The sequence below is a fragment of the Epinephelus fuscoguttatus genome, linkage group LG12, assembly GCF_011397635.1.
Source record: "Epinephelus fuscoguttatus linkage group LG12, E.fuscoguttatus.final_Chr_v1".
NCBI lineage: Eukaryota > Metazoa > Chordata > Actinopteri > Perciformes > Serranidae > Epinephelus > Epinephelus fuscoguttatus.
Window position 1 is genome coordinate 27,576,737 of NC_064763.1, and position 20,043 is coordinate 27,596,779.

At 40.8% G+C, this 20,043-nt stretch overlaps 1 protein-coding gene and 1 long non-coding RNA gene across 4 annotated transcripts in view; both read right to left on the bottom strand.

The window, feature by feature from the left end:
- The window catches only part of cadm2a (cell adhesion molecule 2a), a 361,176-nt gene that overhangs the window by 214,415 nt on the left and 126,718 nt on the right, over window positions 1-20,043 (bottom strand). The window lies entirely within an intron of this gene.
- Window positions 1-20,043, bottom strand: part of LOC125898854 (uncharacterized) — a 104,137-nt gene that overhangs the window by 83,705 nt on the left and 389 nt on the right. The window lies entirely within an intron of this gene.

The following is a 20,043-nucleotide window of genomic DNA, read 5'->3' on the forward strand; positions in this document are numbered from 1 at the left end:
CGCATCTGGAGCAAGTGCTGACAAGGTGAAAGTTAGTGTCAGTCTGTGCATGTGTGTGGGCGGATGCGCGTGTGCAAGTATGCCCAGCTCCAGTGTCTCACCACATGTGCTCATCACATGTGATGCTGCACTGCACGCAGAACAGCCAGTGAGTGAAAGTCTTTGCTCGTGGAGCAGCATGACACGTGCACATCAGTTTAAGGATTCATAAATCTTGAATATTAGAAGTAGGATCATATCAGCTTTATGATCTTAATTCATTCAGGTTAAGTAAATGACACGCTAAACATTATTTTGTAGAACATAACATACACACACACAAACTCAGATGTCCATGTTAGCCCTGCAGTACTAAAACCCCGGTTGTGTGTATTTACACTGTGAAACTATTGCTGTCACTAATTACACAGCCTCACAGCGTGGGTCTGTAACTTCCTCTGTTCTGTGAAAACCTGACGATGAATTTTTGGACAGGACACGGAACTCAGACAACCGAGTACATCGCTGTTGTCAAACACACTCACAGCCTCATCTGCTCAAGAAAGACCAGAATAACTGAAGCCGTGTTTTTGTCTGAGCACAACCTCAGAGCAACCTTGTGACTGCTTGTAAATCCCCGAGATAATTATGGTGCACAGCATAGAGACAGGGGGAGAAAAAGTGTTTTGTGTGTGTGCGTGTGTGATAAATGAGAGAAAAAAGGAAAAACTGCTACTGAAAAATCTATCTTTTGTTTTTTTATTGCTATTATAATAGCTCATGCATTATCATCAGAGATATGCTCAGGAGTCTGCACCTGTTTTCTTATTTATATTCTTCTTTTTGCGTCTAAAAATTAGACTAACGGTGGTACGACTGGTGTGAGACCAGGTAGGACACTGTGCATAATGGTTTGCTTTAAGATCCTAATTAATTAGGCAAGGTCTGAGGTCGTGTTTGTCATGGCCCCATAAAGCCACAAGAGAAGTAAAGACCAGTGACAGCTCAGAGACTGGCTGTCAAGTCAAGTGTATAAACAGTTCATGATGAAGTGTGAGTAAAAGAGAAAACTGTCAGTCTTCTATTGTATATCCTATTTCAAATGACTAGGCTACTTGAAATTAATCTTACCAGATGACAATGAAATTGTGAAATTGTGTGCCAGGCTATTTCTCACCCCCTTCCTTCCATGAATAGCTGTTAAAAGCAGAGTGGAAATAAAAGTGCTAAAGAGATGGCAATGTACCCAAGGGACACAACACACTGTAAAAGGACTTGTTAGAAGAATAAAACTTTTCCTGAGGGCTTTCTGGTGGCCCATCAGTCTGGGATGCCACCTGGTACGGGTCCAGTGAATTGAGTCTGGCCAGGGATCTTAATCGCACATAATTCCCTTCTCTCTTTTCCCCCATATTTCCTGTCAGTCTACATTGCCAAGCTGGTCCATAAATGCAAAAAAACAGAAAAGGAACTGAGTGGTAGGTCTATTCAGTGAACTGTCAACTACCAATCTCTTATCTTGAATTGGCTTTAACAGCACAAAGGATTCTTGTAAAAATAGAAAGCGTTCGTCATTGACAGAAGATGAGTAACCTTATGGTGCTGCTTTATTTATTAGTAAATGGTGGAATGAAGTCTGTGTAGTTGGCCATGCCACCAATTTTAATGTAAAAAATGTAGCTCTGGTTTTTTCTTGCTATATTTTGTAGGACAGCATCTCTCAGTAGGAAGCGTACAAGGAGAAACTATTATTGAAAGAAAGTATTTGCTTTTGTGCGTAAATGAGTTGTGATGCTACAGTACATACATAACTTAAAACAAAACTGCTGTTGGTGGCATGGTGGTGCAGTGGTTTGGAGCCCACAGAGTTTGCATGTTCTCCCCATGTCAGCTTGGGTTTTCTCCAGGTACTCTGGCTTCCTCCCACAGTCCAAAGACATTCAGGTTAGGTTAATTGGTGACTCTAAAGGCTAGTTCGCATTACATGATTTTCACACCAAGACTATCGTAATCTTTTGAGTGTTCATACCTGGTGACGTGTGTTTCTGTCATTGGGAGTCTCGCCAACTGCGTTACAACCTGTGTGTGCACACCACAAGATTTCACGACTGAGCCCTCGCCGACAGAGCCCCAGATAATGCGGTGACTTCACCAAACTATGTTTTTTAACTTGGAGACGACACATCGTAAAGGCATAGATATTCTTCCCAGTGTTGAATCAGATCTGCCTCCAGGGCAATGCGCCTCCCGTGATCCTGTGGACGCTTCCATTGTTGTTGTTGCTTGCCGGCTTGTCAGTGTTGCCAGATCTTGGGAGAGAAACAAGCAACCAGGGCTATGGAAACAAGCCCAAACGAAGCGAAGAATATAGAGAGAAAGGCAACGTTTCGAGAGCAAGCCCAAATAAGCAACTCCACTTTAGAAACAAGCCCAAAAAAAAAAAAAAAAAAAAAAAAAGCAACCCGCGACTACCAAAGCCCAAAGTCGTGGCTAATAAGCCGACCTGGCAACCCCGTGGCTTGTCCTCCTCACATTTCTTCCGTCTTCCTGCGTGGTGACGTGGGACGTATCCCGCCTCTCATTGGCTGATGCTCTTTGTCAGTCGTGTCACACTACTCCAGTTTTCTAGCATGCCAGATATCCAGTCTCAGTCACAGACGAGGGGGCAACTTGCTCGTAGGCTTGTTCACACATGAGGACTCATCATGACAGACTATCTGCCGACTCACCTCCGACCCAAGGTGGCTCTCAAGATCCTCTGCGACGTCAAAATCGCAGTGAAAACTGTGTAATGTGAACTAGGCTTATATTGCCTGTAGGTGTGAATGTGAGCGTAAATGGTTGTCTGTCTCTATGTGTCAGCCCTGCAATAGTCTGGTGACCTGTCCAGGGTGTACCCTGCCTCTCGCCCAATGTCAGCTGGGATAGGCTCCAGCACACCCACGACCCTTAACAGGACAAGGGCACATACTATCAGTTACAAGTGTTTTGAGAAGCTGCAGTGGTTGTTATTCTATCCTGAATCCTTTTTTTCAAGAGTATCCACCATGCATTTGCTTTTTACCGAAAGACCCCATTAGTCTCATGTTGCAGAAATTGCCTCTGGTATTCAGCAGCTATTCACTTCAGCAATCTAAACTGAAGGTCTACAGGAGGGGGTCTCAGATATTCATTGATTTCCATTTCTTCATTTGGCAGTTTTTGCTATATTTTTCTGCTGCATTTCTTTATGCTGCATTTAAAGTAATAACAACTACTTTTCAGACAAAGCCTGGAGGGTTGAGATGGTTCATACCTCAAATGGGCCCTTTAGAAAAACGCATATAAAACTAGCTTAGAGGAAAAAAATGTTTGGTCACAAAAACGAGATTTCTTTTTTTTTTTAATTTAGGGGGGTTAATTTACTTTTTAATGAACAAACCTTTACATGATTGTCAGCTCTGCCAAAATTTTATTTTTCTCTAAAAACTGAAAAAAAAAAAAAAAAAAAAAGGTACTTTGCTTATTGTGATCTGGCAAGGATCAATAAGCATTTTGTTGGTTCTGGTGCCATGTAAAATAGGCCATGCAATGAATTCATTTAAATTTTACACGCACATTCAGATGGTTTTGAGAGTTTTGAGAGTCATGCCAAAAACATTCCTGCTGCCAAACTATCAACACACAAATATTAAAGGTATTTCAATCTCAAACTCATATCCTGGCATGACAGCACCTCATATTATGTGCTCAAAGACAGTGGTGATTAAATTGGCATTGGATTATCATAAGCAGCATTAACAGAGTGGAAAAAATGTCCAGTGAGTGTTAAGCAGTACATGAGTGATGCCAAATGTATCATAAAAACTTTTTTGCTATTTTGAACCGCCTTGTAATGCCAGTAACATTCAGCACTTGGCGAAAAAATTGATGAGTCACTGCGATCAACCTTTATATATCAACAGATATGCTGATTTTTATGGTCAATCTCATTAATAGGACATCGTACTGCACATTTAAGGTAACTGGTAGCTTTTTATAACATCTTAATTACAAATGGATGTTTAATGTTCTTGGCTGTGTTTGGTAATAATTCAACGGATATCATCTTTAGAAAAAATAAAACATAATTCTTAACTTGGATTGAAAAAATCACAACATCTAATTACAGAGCAGAAATTAAAGATTTTTCTGACCATTAGAGTTTGTTCAGATGATCGATATTAGAAAAAGTCAATATATAACCTGCATATTTCTAATCTCATAACACAACAGTTGCCACAGGAGACATCCAGCTTCCTATGTTAAATGCCATCCTGTCTCGCTGCTTTGTTTTGGGCCATCTGATAAAGTGACAGTGTACACAGCGGCAAAGTCATAATGATGTCATTACTGTCACGGACTTTGTAAAACATTCGTCTCATGTTTTTTTTATAACACATCTTGAGCTAAGCAAACCCGATCATGAATGTTTTCAATTACAATTAGACTTTAATCTCAACTGGATAACAGTAATTTTTCCATCAGCATGTGTGTGCTTTTGTGTCTGCAAACACCCACATACTGTATGTTTAGCAATGTGCACATATAGCCGTTTAAAAGCCCAGCAATATGTTGCACTGTGTCTAAAAGTCTCGGTTAATTTAGATCTCACTGTCTGTGTAAGTAGCCTGAAAACCTCGGCTCCACTCCAATTAACTCTGTCAGCAGCCAAAGACTAAACTCTGTCAATTTCCACACTTTGTAGTTCACGGAGTGTTTCTCTGCACCTCGCCACAAAAGCCTCATTCCTTTTGCCCTGACACACAAAACGCTGCAAAATAACTGAAACCTTGTTTGAAGTCGGAAAGAAAAATTGGGACAGCAAGGCAAATGTTTGGATTTCTCTCGGTTCCTTTTTTTCTCGTTAAATGTTACGCTAATAACGGCGAGGAGACCTACAGCATGTGTTAATACAACACATTGAAAAGCCACAGTGACACGAAGAAACAGTCCTTCAACAAAGTTTCTCCTCACTTTATTTCCACGTCTTTTTTTTTGTTGCGCTATAAATGTGTTTATTCACATTCTATTCCAGCATATTCTATCAGACTTGAGAGGATATATAAAAAAAAAAAATCAAGGTAAAAGGGAGGAAATTTAAAATGGTAAACATATTCATACAGCAATACATTTCCTTTCCCCATGTGGGCTGAATTTATTTATTGGCTTCTGCTTTGGGTTGTAGTTAGAGGTTTTAAACAGTATTTTCCAATGCCTTTGGGATTTGTTTCTTATTATCATCCGGGTGTGCTGTGCAAAGACAAACAGGAAGTCACACACTGATAAATCATGAGAGTCATACTGAGGAAACAGGACCTCAAATGCCACATGCATTGGTCGGATTAAGGCTAAAACCCTCCAAAGAATGCGCAACACCACTTACTCTCCCATGCATCTTCAAATCGGCCTTTCTAAATCCTCATTAAGGCAACTGTTGTTTGCTTTGTTTAGTATATTTCAGAGCATATGCTTATGCATGCTATATGCAAACTGGAGGACGCTGTCAGAATCTGAACTACGCAGGGAATTAAACAGCACTTGCAGCTTGAGAAAGAAAAAAAAACATCATGTGTGGTGACTTGGAAACTCTAGAGCAACAAAGGATTTTCACCAAAGCACACTTGTGAAGTAATCAGCTGGTTCCCATTCACACAAAATGTATGGGAATGATGAAGTCTAATAACCATGGAGAAGGATCACAGATTCCCTTCAGAGTCAGAATCTCTTCTATAAATTAGAATTTTGCTTGCCTCCAAAAGAGATGAAATACCCTCCATCTTCATGGCATCTCGGTGAGACAGTATTTTCTTCTATGACCTCTCTAAAAAATATCTCATACGGCTTCAGCTTGAGAATAAGCTCATCTAGTCGCACTTGAGAGAAGCATTGCTGACATCTTCAACCCAGACAGCACAACCACACACAAAGCAGATAATCCTCCATCATTGTGTGATCTGCCTCTGCCTACATTTCGATGTCCTTAGACTGCTAATGACATATCGTGAAGAGCAACCTACTGTACACCGGTATCAGTAGATGAGTTCAGGGACTTCTACTGCTCTTCCTGAAGTGTTTATAAAGTGTTTTATAATTCACGATAAAAGTGGGTTCGCAATCACACAAGAAAAGTCAATATAATTTGCCTTCAGGTTGACATCTGCAGTCAATTTAGGTCTCGATTTTTGTTTAATAGTTCTGAGCTATTATTACATATAATTAATTATTATCAGGAAAGTTTCAAGACACTTGTAATGACCTGACCTCTCCCACACACACACACACACACGCAGCTGCCTGAGAGGCACTTCATACCAAAAATAAATCTGAGGTCTGAAAATCAACGCATTCAGTGTCTGTATTAAATCACTGCTGCGCTGAATTAACTCAGCTCCAATTAAAGAACACACACACACACACACACACACACACAGAGCTATAGACATTTAAACAGGGAGTGTTGGGTTACTGATAACAGCTCTAATATATTTCTAATGAGGCACCTGCCAGGCTGTAGAGCTGCTAATTCACTAGTAGATTCAGCTGAACAGCTAGACTCTCTTCAGCTCAGTGGGAGACATGGACACATACGGAGCATGAAAGAAAATTTATGGATTTTTTTTTTTTTAACCTGTCTGATAGTAACACAGATAATAAAACAATAATTAGGTCAAATTAAAAAAAAAAAAAAACACAAAATGTGGTATTTGTACAAAAGTGTACTTAGGCAACATGGCCAGCATTACCTGCCACAGAGCACCACAGGATGCAAATACAATGCTTATTCAACCACCATGTACAGCAACACACAAAACACTCTCGAGCCACATTTTCATCCGACATTGAAATATGATCTGAATGCCGACATTCCACTCGGATAATAAAAAATTCCATCACACTCTTTGCATTTACACACAGCTTTTATACGTATCCTTTTTTATGATGCTATGTCATTTTTCATGTGAACTATGCAAAGCAGTGGAGCAGGTGGGAAGGTAGCACAGTCAATAAAAACATATGGCAGGTGCAGTCTATATTTACTTTTCAGCTGAAATGAAAGAAAAACATCCCCTTTATTGGCTGGTTCTTACTGTAAGATGCATCAGATGCCACAACAGGTTGGCTCTGCTGCAAGTGTTTCCAGCCTTTTTACAGCTGTACAGGGACCTCTTCACTGTGATGAGGGGAAAGACAGGTGGGAAGAGATCACATGGCAGTTTTTCAAGTAAAGCTGCGTGGAAGGTTACATACGTGTGTCATAACGTTTCAGCCTTGTGAGAGCTAGTACTTTTAACAACTGTGAACACACTGTGCAGACTGCATTTGCACCTGGATGACCCTGGCTGTCATCCAATCGCAATTTAAGGCAGACTGCATCCGGAGGTGATCTGGCCCACACGATCACATTCACATTACAGTGCATGCTGTGGGCACTTACAGTATACCTTATATTTTGCATCGCCCAAGTAAGATATCTAAATACAGATCATGTTACCAGGAGTAAACCTTCCACTTTGGCCTGCTAGAGTTACACTGACCACCTTTTTAACCTTGAGGCAGACTGTTGATGCCACTTAACTGATGCCACCCTAATATTTTGTCACCTTATTTATGATAATAATTGAATTATTTCTCAAACATGTTTGAGCACAAGACTAAAATCTGCACCTCCCTACTTTCATGCATGTTTCAGTTGCAGTAATTGCAGATCCACTTTTGCATTTAAAGGTCAACTGTGTAGAATTTAGTGGCAACTTGTGGTAAGGTTGCAGAACTTAAACTTCTCCTATGTACCAAGCGTGTAACAGAGCTACGGTGACTGACGCGAAAACGCAATGGCCCAATCTAGAGCCAGTGTTTGGTTTGTCCCTTCTGGGCTACTGTAAAATAACATGGTGGACTCCGTGGTCGAGGACTTGCTCTGTACGTAGATATAAAAAGCTAATTTTAAGGTAACGAAAACGACATTTCTTATTTTCAAATACACATAAACTAATGAAACCACAGTTATGATTATTATAAACCATTTCTACAAAAAACAGTCCCCAAACCCTACACACTGGACCGTTAAAGTCCAACTGGAATTACATTTCTTTTGTTGTCTGCAACAGCTTACATATCCACTCTCTAAACCGGGTGTCCTGCTTTCTCCTTTAAGAAATAAATCAGAAACCAAACAGGAGAAATTCATATCTAATACTTTTGGTTTCATGATTATGAAAGATCAAGACCTTATTTCGATACAGTCAATCACAGCAGTAACATCAGCGTTCTATCAAAGACAGAGTAGGCGGTGACACTGAGCCAGACAGCAGCCTTCTGCATAGAAGACAGACTTTAAACAACAACCCACATTAGCTTTCCTGCTCAAGTCTCCTTCTTATCTAACTTAAAACATGAACACCTCCACATCCTGCACCTCAGTTTGTTGAATGAGTGACCAAACATTCAGACTAACAGTCAGCAGGGAAAAATGCCCTGCTAACCTCAGCTTGCAGAGAAGATAGCTAACTAGCTGTTCAGCTGCAGCACATAAAACAGCATACTGAAGTACCTGCAAATGTCATTTTGGTGTGTTTAGATGGTGGTGTGGCTCTTACGCTTCAATAACAAGCTGTCTGCTCAGGGCATGTGGGCTACAATGCAAGTTTGTGTACTTTGTCTCTTAGTCCCTTGTTGGAGCTCAGTCTGCCGGCTACTGTCAGTCCAACATGGGCACAGACACGCCTGTTTAGCAGCTGACATTATTCTTTCTTTTAATAATAAAAATTGTTAACAATACATTTAAAAACACATTTACATTATTTTGACTACAAAAAGAGGTAACTAGACGCAATTTCAGGTGTACTTCAAGTTTGCATATACTTGACTTTGCTATTGAGGATTAAACTTTGTCACTGTTCTCACTAGTTTGTTGCATGTCACACTGTGTTGCAATATCTTTTTCTGACTATCTTCTTCTGGTCCCTGGTGTCCCCTTGAAACTTGGATGATTGTGTATAGCCTCAATAACATCACCAGAGGCACAGGTGTGAAAGTAACACTTTTTGTCTGGAAGTCATCCTACTGTATGAGTTTGTGCGTGTCTATGAGTGTGAGGGAGACAGAGAGAGCAAATGCAAAAAGAGCAAGGGTAGGAGATATGTTGCTGTACCCAGAAGAGTGAGGTGACAGCAGGTTGCTAAAGAATTGATGAGTAGAGAGGGGACATGTTTCACCTAAGACATTTCCTGCTGTGATACATGTCCTCCGTGATGACTTCCTGTCATCAATATCATTACATCCTGCTGAGGTGAGTTGACAAAGGTATCTGGTCTGTATCCGTACTTCCCTGTACCGTGCCAAGACTCAGTGTGCATGGATCTGAAAGAGGGCAGCATGTGTTTGTGTGTTTGTGAAGGGCATGAGAGGATTTTATGAGGATGGCGCAGTGAATTATTCATTTCGAAATGGGCTTCTCCTTGTTTATAATCCAATTGTAAATGCTTTGCTTGTATCTCAGCTCGACTCGCCTGTTGTTCATACCATTAACTGAGAGTTCATAAGTCCATTTTTTATTTTAAAATGTGCCCTATAAACAAAATAAACTTGAGATGACTTGGTAAGTTCATCTACCTTGACTATCCAGTTGAGGATTACGACTCTCCGTAATAAAAAGAGACAAAACAAAAGAAAGCTGGAACAAACAAATAACATTTGCATAACATAAAAAAAAAATGAGTCATAACAACACATCACGCCACAATCATCAGATAAATACAACACAACACTATTACTGTAAAGCTGGTAAAGATAGTTTTATTTGGTGTCAATGGGCAAAGCTCCCATTATAACCTGTCAGCATATTGTAATTCAAGTGGTCTGAGAGAACACACTAGACCTCTACACCTCCTCTTGGCTTTGTTTTCAGGCTTTAGACATTCTAACCCATGACAGGAGACTCTGGCCAATCACAGCTCATTTCAGAGAGAGGGCGCTCCTTCTAGTTGCTCTACAATTACACTCAAGCGTCCACATGGTAAAAGTCTGATTCAGTGTCAGAGAATCCTGCAGGAAAGTTGCCATTGCGTCACTGACAACTACTGCCCACACTGCAAAACACCCCAAAAGCAAGATGGACTTATCAAAAAGAGAATAAAAGATAAACAACATAAAACGTTTCCATATCGGTAAAGCGTTTCAGAGATGGAGAGACAATGTTGCTAAAAAATTAGGCTCCTGCTCACTGGAGCCAAAGGCTCACAGTTGCAGCTAATTCAAGTTCATGAAGTTGGCTTAAGCCTCAAATCACAGTTTGTCATCTTAAAGGGCTTTACAGGCTCAGACCTTGAGTCAGCAGCTGTAGCAACTCAAATTCAGCCAGTGCCAGGGGTCTAATCTGGGATCACCCCAGCTCCCCACCAGATCAGGTTAGACCTCAGAGGCTGAAAATAAAGCCAATGCGGAAGTGCCAAAAAACTGCAGTTCAACGAATGGCCACCTGAGACTAGCGACAAAACAGAGTCGATCTTTAGACCCCATCTTAAAATGCCCAACTTCATAGCATTAATGAACATGGTTACAGCCTGGTACCAAAAAAACTGTTCTGATTTCTATAGCTAATTTCAACACACTTTATTAAGGCCCAAAGTTATGTATAATTAAGGACAGACCCACTTGAGTGGCAAGCTGTCTGTGAGGCGTCGCTACAGGCTTCACAGCGTTACCCTCTCATCCAAATATGGTCACTTCTGGCTCCAAAAACCAAGATGGCAACATCTGAAAAGCCAAGCTCAAGGCTCCAAAACGGGAGTCCACAAACCAGTGGGTGAAGTCACGGTAGCTACGTACATTTTTCTTTACAGTCTATGGTTAGACTGAGCACTGCCACTGGCCACCAGTTCACTGTGACCTTCGGTGCTGGGGTTTGCAGTGGCTGAATTTATGTTCCCACAGCCACTGACTGAAGGTCTCTGCTCTCCTCCCGGCAAAGCAAGATACAGCAGCAGGGTGAGAGGCGAAGCCACTGCTGGGCGCTAGTTTGCTAATTATGGTCTCAGTAGTTGGTCTGATGAACAGAGAGAGGCAGCAGTGCGCAGCTCTTACATAAGATAATATGAATCAGTGTATGGAAGGCACTTTGTTACTGTATGATGCATGCATTTGCCCATGCTCATCTGGGGGGAAGGGCAGTGTATTTTCAAATTCTGCCATTTTCTTCTCACCCTTTCCAGAAAACTGCCTACTGCAGCTTTAATGCCAAAAAGACAGTAAAATTATGGAGAGCAAAAACCTTTGCAGGTGGTATGCTTCTTGGCCACCTCTCAGGAAAAATCAACTGTTGTACAAACCTCCCTACAATCTGTCAAATATCATATCAGCAGGTGCTCTGTGATGGAGCAAATCATATTTCAGTGGCTGAGTGAAGGAGAGATATTCCAATACCACACTGCTGTCCTGTCAAATCGCGGGATACTCGCCAATAACAAGAACCTTCTGGCTGAAAACCAATGAATCAAACTCAGATCTAATAGTTCAGACACAAACTTAATCACAGCTAAAGAAAAGAGCCTACCGAGGATCCTCAGTGGCAATGGTGTGTGTAAAGAACTGATATTTGTGCCAGAGGTTCAGACTCCAAGACCTGCACCTTATAATAACGGCCGCTGTGGGAGAAGGAATAGACCTAAAAAATAACAAGGGGGTCGCTTGAAAAGGTGAGGGAAGAGGATTTGACATTATACCAGAATGAGAAGGGGATGTAACTTGATGGAAATAAAGCCAACATCAGGCCGGTGAGCAGGTCACTCAAGTTAATGAACTGTATTCAACTGCAAGAAAAGTTGGTTTGTTTTATTCTAGTGACTTAAAATCTATTTTTTTCCCCATGCAACGATTCTCCATGAACTGGGTAAGGTATGCACACATTTCTTAAAGCAGAGTGCATTAAAATAGAAAAAAGGAAAACCTTAGAGACTGTGTATCTTTTGATGTCGCTACAATACTAGTCTGCACATTTATGCAAATCCCGTCTATTGTTTGCAGTAGTTGTTGCGCTGCCAGCTTGTGAGTGCCCTGTAAACACAAAGTGGCCAGACTAATCTGATATATTGCTGAGGTGCTTGTACAAGAAACCTTTTTTTTTTATTATGACACACAGAACAACCAAGCTGAACCAAAAGCAGGGTAAAGAGACAGCTAGGTCTGGTTTTCCTGCAACTCTCATTTGCACTCCGTTCCTGTCGTGACAATGAAAATGCATTAGAAACAGCCCCCCACGTCCACCCCTACCAGGACACTTAAGATCATTTAAATGGAGGACAATTCAGTTAAGGATTTTAAGACCTGGTGAGTCCAAATAGTAGAGAGACTCAAAGTGTATTATTCAACTTCTACCTGCCTCTTACAATCTTCAGTAACCATGGAAACAGAGGGATTTGAAAGAAGAAAAGGTGGGGGAACAAGGAAAACTGAACTCTCGTACAGTGCAGATGAATGGACGGACAGATGGATGAAATTATTACAATACGGAATTCAGACAGTATGTATTTAACTCAACACTCATCACAAAGAAGCCTCAAAGTCGTCACTCGGGAAATGTTCACAAAAGTTTTGATAAGCAAAAGGATGTTGCAGCTACTTGGGAGCTCTGAAATGTCAACTACTGATTCACTTCTTCAGGGCAGATAAACAGCTTAAAAGATAAAATAATAATACACAGATTTGATAGCAGCAGGCTTATGGCTTGGCCTTTAAAATGCCATCTTTCAAAGCATTTACCTGCATTTTCCATTTAGAAGAAACAGTTACGTTATTTGATATGTCATATATGAGGAAGCAGGTCCCAAAAATACTTAAGTTTTGGACATGAGACTTAATATACAGTAGTATTTTTTTAAGATGTTCTCAGGTGTGCCAGGCAATTAGTTAAAGGGGATATGGCCCTGATCACAGGAGATTCCTTTTTTCAGTTGTTTTTAATGAGAATGACTCTTTTTTCTTGTGTTTTTGTGTGTTTTTGAGCGCTCTGAACTCCTTGAGTTGAAAAAACTTCAACTCAGATCAGAAAAGCAGCCTATGTCATCTCTTTGTTTGTCACGGTCTCGGCAACAAGTTCACAGTTGGTAAACAATGGAGGAGAAACTGGTGGCAGCAGTTGCTGGATACCCAGAGCTATACAGCTTGACGATAGACAGCAGGTTGTCAATCTGACCACGGGTCATCCTAAATTATGCCTGGAAATGGCCATCATTAAGGAGAAGCTCCTGGACCAACTGGTGATACTCCCTGTGATCGGGAACTGCCCATTGGTTTGACATCCCATTCCGACCATATTAAACTCACTGTTCCTAAGTCCGTTCCGACATCATCATGATGCCCTGTGGTTAAGGTCTGGTTAAGTTTAGGCACAAAAACCACTTGGTTAGGGTCAGGAAAAGATCATGGTGTGGGTTAAAATGAAAAAGAAAGTGACAAACACATAAGCCGTGAGCCTGCTCCACCTCAAGCCGGTCGCGGCGCACCATACGCCCGCCGCGAGCCGTTCAGCACCACAGACAGTCGGACTAATGGGATGTTGAACCAATGGGCTGTCGAACCAATGACATGGACCCCTGTGATCGACCCTCTTTTTTCCAGTCTCATGTACCCACACAGATCTCAGTTTCCCTGAGCCCAACAAACTATTTACTGACAGCCTCTCACCCTCAACCAGAGCTACAACAAGTACCTTCTGCCTGTCCATTTTAGAAACTAGATACTAATACTGAGGGAAAAAACGGTAGATTGATTACATAGCCCTGTGATAGTCTGGCGACCTGTAAAGGGTGTACCCAACCTCTTGCCCAATGTCAGCTGGGATAGGCTCCAGCCCCCCTGCGAACCCTAACAGGATAAACGGTTATGGAAAATGAAAGAATGAATGAATGATTACATACAAAGGTAAGTGCAAAGACATGATGAGGTGGTTGTCTGGTAACAACAAAAAGGAGCATCAAGTGTTTTTATATTAATCTTAATTTAAAAAAAAAAGAAAAACAAAAAAGTGCAACCTTCTAACTTCTATTCTGGGTTTCAACTAGAATGTGTTTACATGCTTTAATGTAAAAAAACAACAACAACTTTATTTTCCTCATATTGTCTCGCGGTGTATGCTATGTAATGTAAACATTTGCAGTAGCAAAAAAATCTGTCACGAGCGGACATTATTGTGTCTAAACGTAGAAAAAAAACGTAGGAAACAGAGTGTTCAGATCAGTCTGAATCCTGAGGTTTTGCTCACGGGGATTGTTTTTATACATGTTTACCTCATTATTTGAACCTTTGGCCAGCTTTAATATGAACCAATGTATCATTATATACATACAAAAGAAAATAAGGAAAAGCATAATAGGCTCCCTTTAAATTAGCAAGCATTTGTTCTCTGAACTCGTTTAATGGTTCAACAACACACACTATGTGGCCAGATGGGCAGAGACGATGCTGTGCATTAATCTCTGTTTATGCCTTTGACATCATCTAAAAACTGCCTCTGGTGTACTATTCCTTTTCCTTTTTGTATTTCTTTTTGTATCAGTGGTCCCGTAGGTTAGAATAGCTCATCAGAAATGCTTATTTCTAATAATCTGAAATAAGCCACCCAGTTGACTTCCCTCATAAATGTTGTTTTTGTTTGTCAGAGGCAAGAATGCTTCCATTTACATTTTAGTTCTTTCGCTGGTGTTCTCATCCAAAGCAATTAAAATGAGTGCAGTGGTATTTACCGGTAAACAGGATGTAATGTAACAATCTTTTGTGCCATAACCTGCAGTGAGCTTCCAATCAGAAACCTCATTTGGATGTCGAAAATAATGATGTACCATCTTACAAATGATTACCGATGAGAACATGAAGCTACACATCGTCAGGTACATCAGCAAGCAGCTACCTGAACTAAACTAAAGTGCCAGCATGTGTGACAATAAGAAAGGATAGGGTTTGGTGTCTTATTCAAGAAGGCATTTTATGAGTCTCTGATCTCCTAGATAGAGAAAATGATTTCAATCTGCCCAGCTGCCCTACCGCCTGGAATCAACATTGCTTTGCTTACAAGCATCAAATGATCTGATGCAGTGGTTTTCAATCTTTTCAAGCTGTGAACATGAAAATGCCAACTCATCAAGCATGCATAAATGAAAGGTGAACAATCTGACTGAGGAGGGGAAAAAAAGTCTGGAAAAAATAAAACAGACAAAGTGTCAGCTAGAAATATGTTTCACAACCAGCCACATCTATCCTGTAATGTCAGAGCCACATGTTATTAACCCCATCACTTACAGTTGAATCGTTTAAGCTGGTATTGATACAGGTATTGATTGAATAGACATGTCCTCCTCTGCAGTCTAAAGGCAACATCAATTATCTTCCCTCAGTTATTCATGGCATTTCCATTGCTCCCACGGAAACTTCTTTTGAATAATGAAAGGCTAACAATGAGGCAATTTACACAGGTCACAACCACAGATAGTAGCTGTAAATGTTCACACCTCAAGGTTAGCCGGGCAGTGTTTGCTTCTGTGAGTCATCCATTACTGTTTAGATTATTGGAAGAGGAGCAGTCGATTTGTAATTGGGGTTTACTTTCCCACACAACCTTAACTCTAATAGAGATTGGAGAATATACAACCTTAGCGCAGATCTCGATGCAAGAGCACTGACAATAAGCTGATCGTGGAAATATTGATTTATCGAGATAATTGTGAATATCGTGTCCAGCAGCATCCGAAGAGACTACTAGATCTCTTAAAAAATTTAAGAGATCTTAAAGGGGAACTAATGTTTTTTTCAACCTGGGCCCCATTTTCCGATCTACTTTTGTCTAAATGAGTGATAGGATGTTCAGTATTTGAAATTTTTCCAGTACAGAGCTTGGGCAGACCTGCCTGCAGCCCGTGAGCGTGCGCTATATTTAATAATAGGACACTCAGACAACGTCAAACAACGTCAAAATTGCATCCACTAAAAGTGCATTTTTTCACACAGGCTCGGATTGTTAGTATAATTATCCGACAACATAACGGAAAGGAGAAATTAACGTCTGTGTTTACCTTTAGCTGGATTCGGAAATGTTCCTCTGCCTGTTGCTGCTCCCTCTCTCTCTCTTCATCCACTCTTCAATTTCAATGAGCTCTGCATGTAGTCCGTGTTCAAATAAATATGGGTGGTCCAGTTCAGCCATCACTACTCCAAACAGAGTAACTCCTCGTGTTTGTAAGGTCACTCCAGCAGTAACTTGCTGCAACAACTCAAATCTCGCAAGATGTGAGAGAGAGGGAGCAGTAACAGGCAGAGGAACATGTCCGAATCCAGCTAAAGGTAAACACAGACGTTCATTTCTCCTTTCCATTATGTTGTCGGATAATTTTACTAACAATCCAAGCCTATCTGTGTGAAAAAAAATGCACTTTTAGTGGACGTATTTTGACATTGTTTGACATTGTCTGAGTGCCCTATTATTTAATATAGTGTGCGCTCATGGGCGGCAGGCAGGTCAGCCCTAGCTTCATACTGGAGAAATGTCAAATATTGAACATCCTATCACTCATTTAGACAAAAGCAGATCGGAAAATAGGGCCCAGGTTGAAAAAAACATTAGTTCCCCTTTAATCAAGCACTGGCATATTTCATATTGAAAGATAAGATGCCATTTCAAATAGAAGAATAGTAGTCAATAGTAGATGCAATAAAAATATTTGTCTCTTAAAATTAAACTATGCAGGATTTTCCTAAAAAACCATTTGGACTCAAACAGAAGTAATCTCTTTCACTCATCACTTATGACCAACTAGAAGTTTCAGGTGGTGAATTTATCAGCAGAGACTCTGCCCTCTGCCTGTATTTTCTTACCTTCTGTGTTCAGGATGTTTATGAGTTTGTACCACCACAACCCTCAGGTGAGGTTAGGGCTTTATAAAATGGTAGCAACCAGATGCCAGACCATAAGCAGCAGGCATCCAAGGGACACAGAGCCGAAAAACGAGAATACAGCAAGGCACAATGCCAAACAAGAAAGACTCTGGCATCAACTTTTTCGCTGGCCAGCATATTTTTAAACAGTAACTGACAATCCTGCATAGTATACCTTTAACAAAATGTAAGATAGAGAGATTGTAGTATGTTTTAGTGCCATTTTAAGAGTTTTAGCAATATTTACTAAAATTGGGATATTGTAAACATTATAAACATTTGTATCGTCTCATGCAAAACATCTATGTGACGTATACTGCAAAATCCCTAATGCATCTGCATCATGGTTTACATACAAATAATAATGCAAATTCACTGTATACATGAGGCCTGTATTGATGCTATTGGCTGTGGCTAAATAAAAAGGAGACAAAGTGAATAAAGAGATAGAAATGATGGGGACATGACCACTTTTTCAAACTTTAGGTGCTCTTGGGGACAGAGATAATACATACTGGTTTACAAAATGGCACCTGACATGATCCTCCGCTCACAGCGTGATGACAACCATTTCACATCCATCATGTTTCTATCTTTAACATGCCCTCAACACCTGCAACCACCGTAATTACTCAAGGTCACTTGTTGGTGAGAAATGTAAAAATCACGCTGCAATGTCAGAGAGGATCAGTGGTTTTGGGACAATAATGTGAGGACTAGAATCCACAAGGGGATTTAAGTATTTAATCATAATGCTGAGAGTTCTGAAAGCATCTTTTATTCTGTATCCTTTCTTTAAGTGTGAAATAATAATATGAGGGCTTCAGCTTTGAACAGAACGCATCTGCTCAAAATTCAACATGACATAATGAGCTATCACAAGTATAATTCGAAAAACTAATTTTCCAACTAAAAAAAGAGTATTAAGGAGTACACTGAATTTAGTGTCTCAGTGGGGTAACTTATTTAGCACGAAACTGCTCTTGAATCAGAGACTGACAGACAATTGACCTGGAAAACAGATATGAATATATCAGATTTCTTCTTCAACCCTGCAACCTACTTCTCTATTACAAGAATATACTGCTAGCAGTGTAAGTGTGTGCGCATGCTTGTGTGTGTGTGCGTGTGAAGAGGCCAAATTCCATTTCAGAGTTGTGCCTTCCAAACGGTTTGCTGATTAAGGCATTTAAAGAAAATTAGCCCCACAGCCACCATAAATCTCTCTGCTTTTCTTTAATGAATGCCGCAAATCTCACCGTTCATTTCTCATTTGCATATGAAAAGCATCACCTTCACTTCCGCTGTCCCTACGCTGCACATACTGAATTGCGACTTGGTAAACGAGGGAGAAAAAACATTTAAGGAGTGATATGTGGCGCAGTTTGTGTCAACATCCGCGTATCAATTTGTACCCAAAACTCAACTTGGAGTCTGAAGTGGACGGGCTCATTCAAACCTTGGCGAACCTTCCCACTGATTACAAAGTTATTATGCATCGGCAGGCGGCAGATAGTTATGACGCTCTATCATTTTGAATGATCCCCATGAACTTAGCTCAATCATTCATCACCTCAGTGGCTAACAGAATATGATGCTAAATGAGAATAGGAAAGCATTGTCAACTGACGACAACATAGCTGGTGTTTCAGTTTGATGAATATTTGGCTTTTTGGGAGTAAACAATCATGCCTCAGATGCCTGCTGAGGCAGAGGGGAGGAATAGAGCAACTTCTGTATGGCATTCACAAAGGGCCCAACTTAATGGAAGTTTGAATTACCATTTAAATAGGATTTCTTTTGGGGGAAGGGGAGGCGTCATAGAGAAAGATAAATTACATTGTAAACAATGTCAAAACAGTTTAATGACACATATGAAATGAAAGTACACACCCCGTGCTTTCTTGGCTACTTAGTGTTATAAAGAGTGGATTGAATAAATAACGAGGCAGCCCGAGGAAAAAAAAGCGACTATGCAGACTTGTTTGGTCTCTAGCTGGGCCTGCACTTTTAATTGACTTGAATAAAAAACTCAATTACAGCATTCTGGCCACCGGAGGGAGAGAGAGCAAGCGACCAAGAGAGAGTTAGAGGAGGATGAGAGGGAGGGAAGGAAGCAGAAAGAGGAGTGAATGAAGCATGAATGGAATGAAGGAGTTATTGGGTCAGAATGGCACCTCAGGGGGGAATCAGGACAGCAGACACGCTTTTATACAGGCCAGTCTGTCTATGGGAATTACACCTCGCTGAGAGGTGGAAGAAAGGAGACGAAAAGAAAGGGGAAAAAGGTAAAGTGCTTTGTCAGTATCTTCTAAGGCTTTTTTATGCATTTATTGTCATCTATCCTGTGTTATTCCACAGAGGGCAACTGAGATACTGATTGAAGGTGAGGGGCATTGAATCAAGTGAAATCAGTAAGCAGTCCCACTCAGCTGAGGCACTGATTTAGCTTCCACAGAAGTCGACAGACCTCGTACTAGGAGAGTATTAAAGTGAAGAACATGAATAGATAAGAAGGCAACAGAACAAATGGCGAGCGTGATGCAAGGAGAAAGAAACGGAAGATTCTTTGTAAAAAAGAAACATCCTCGGCACCACACAGTGATACTGTCAGGCTGATAAAGCGTGACTGATTGTGGGTCTATTGGCAGATCGGGGTATGTGTGTGTGGGTATGTGTGTGTGTGTGGGTGTGTGTGTGTGTATGTGTGTGTGTGAGCACATGCGTTTTTTCATTTTTCTACGTGAAGGTATGGTGTAGCTATGGGCGTGGGAGTAGTGTGGAAGTGCAAGTCTTCCAGAAATCCTAAAATCAGAAAACAACAGATTCTTTGTCAGCCTACAGCAGTCAATGTATTGTTTGTGGACAGCGAGCCAATATTTCCACTGTGTGTGTGTGTGCGTGTGTGTATGTGCATGTGTGTGGACAGCAAGCTGTTGTTCCCATGGTTGTGTGTTATTGATTAGTCATCTCTGTGGGCAATAGGAGCTGTTATCAGGCCTGACATGGAGACAGGCGGGGGTGGATGATGCATGGGACGGGAAAACTGTTCAGACGCAAAGATAATGGAGCTACACACATACGCACTCAAACACACGCAAACACACACACACACACACACAC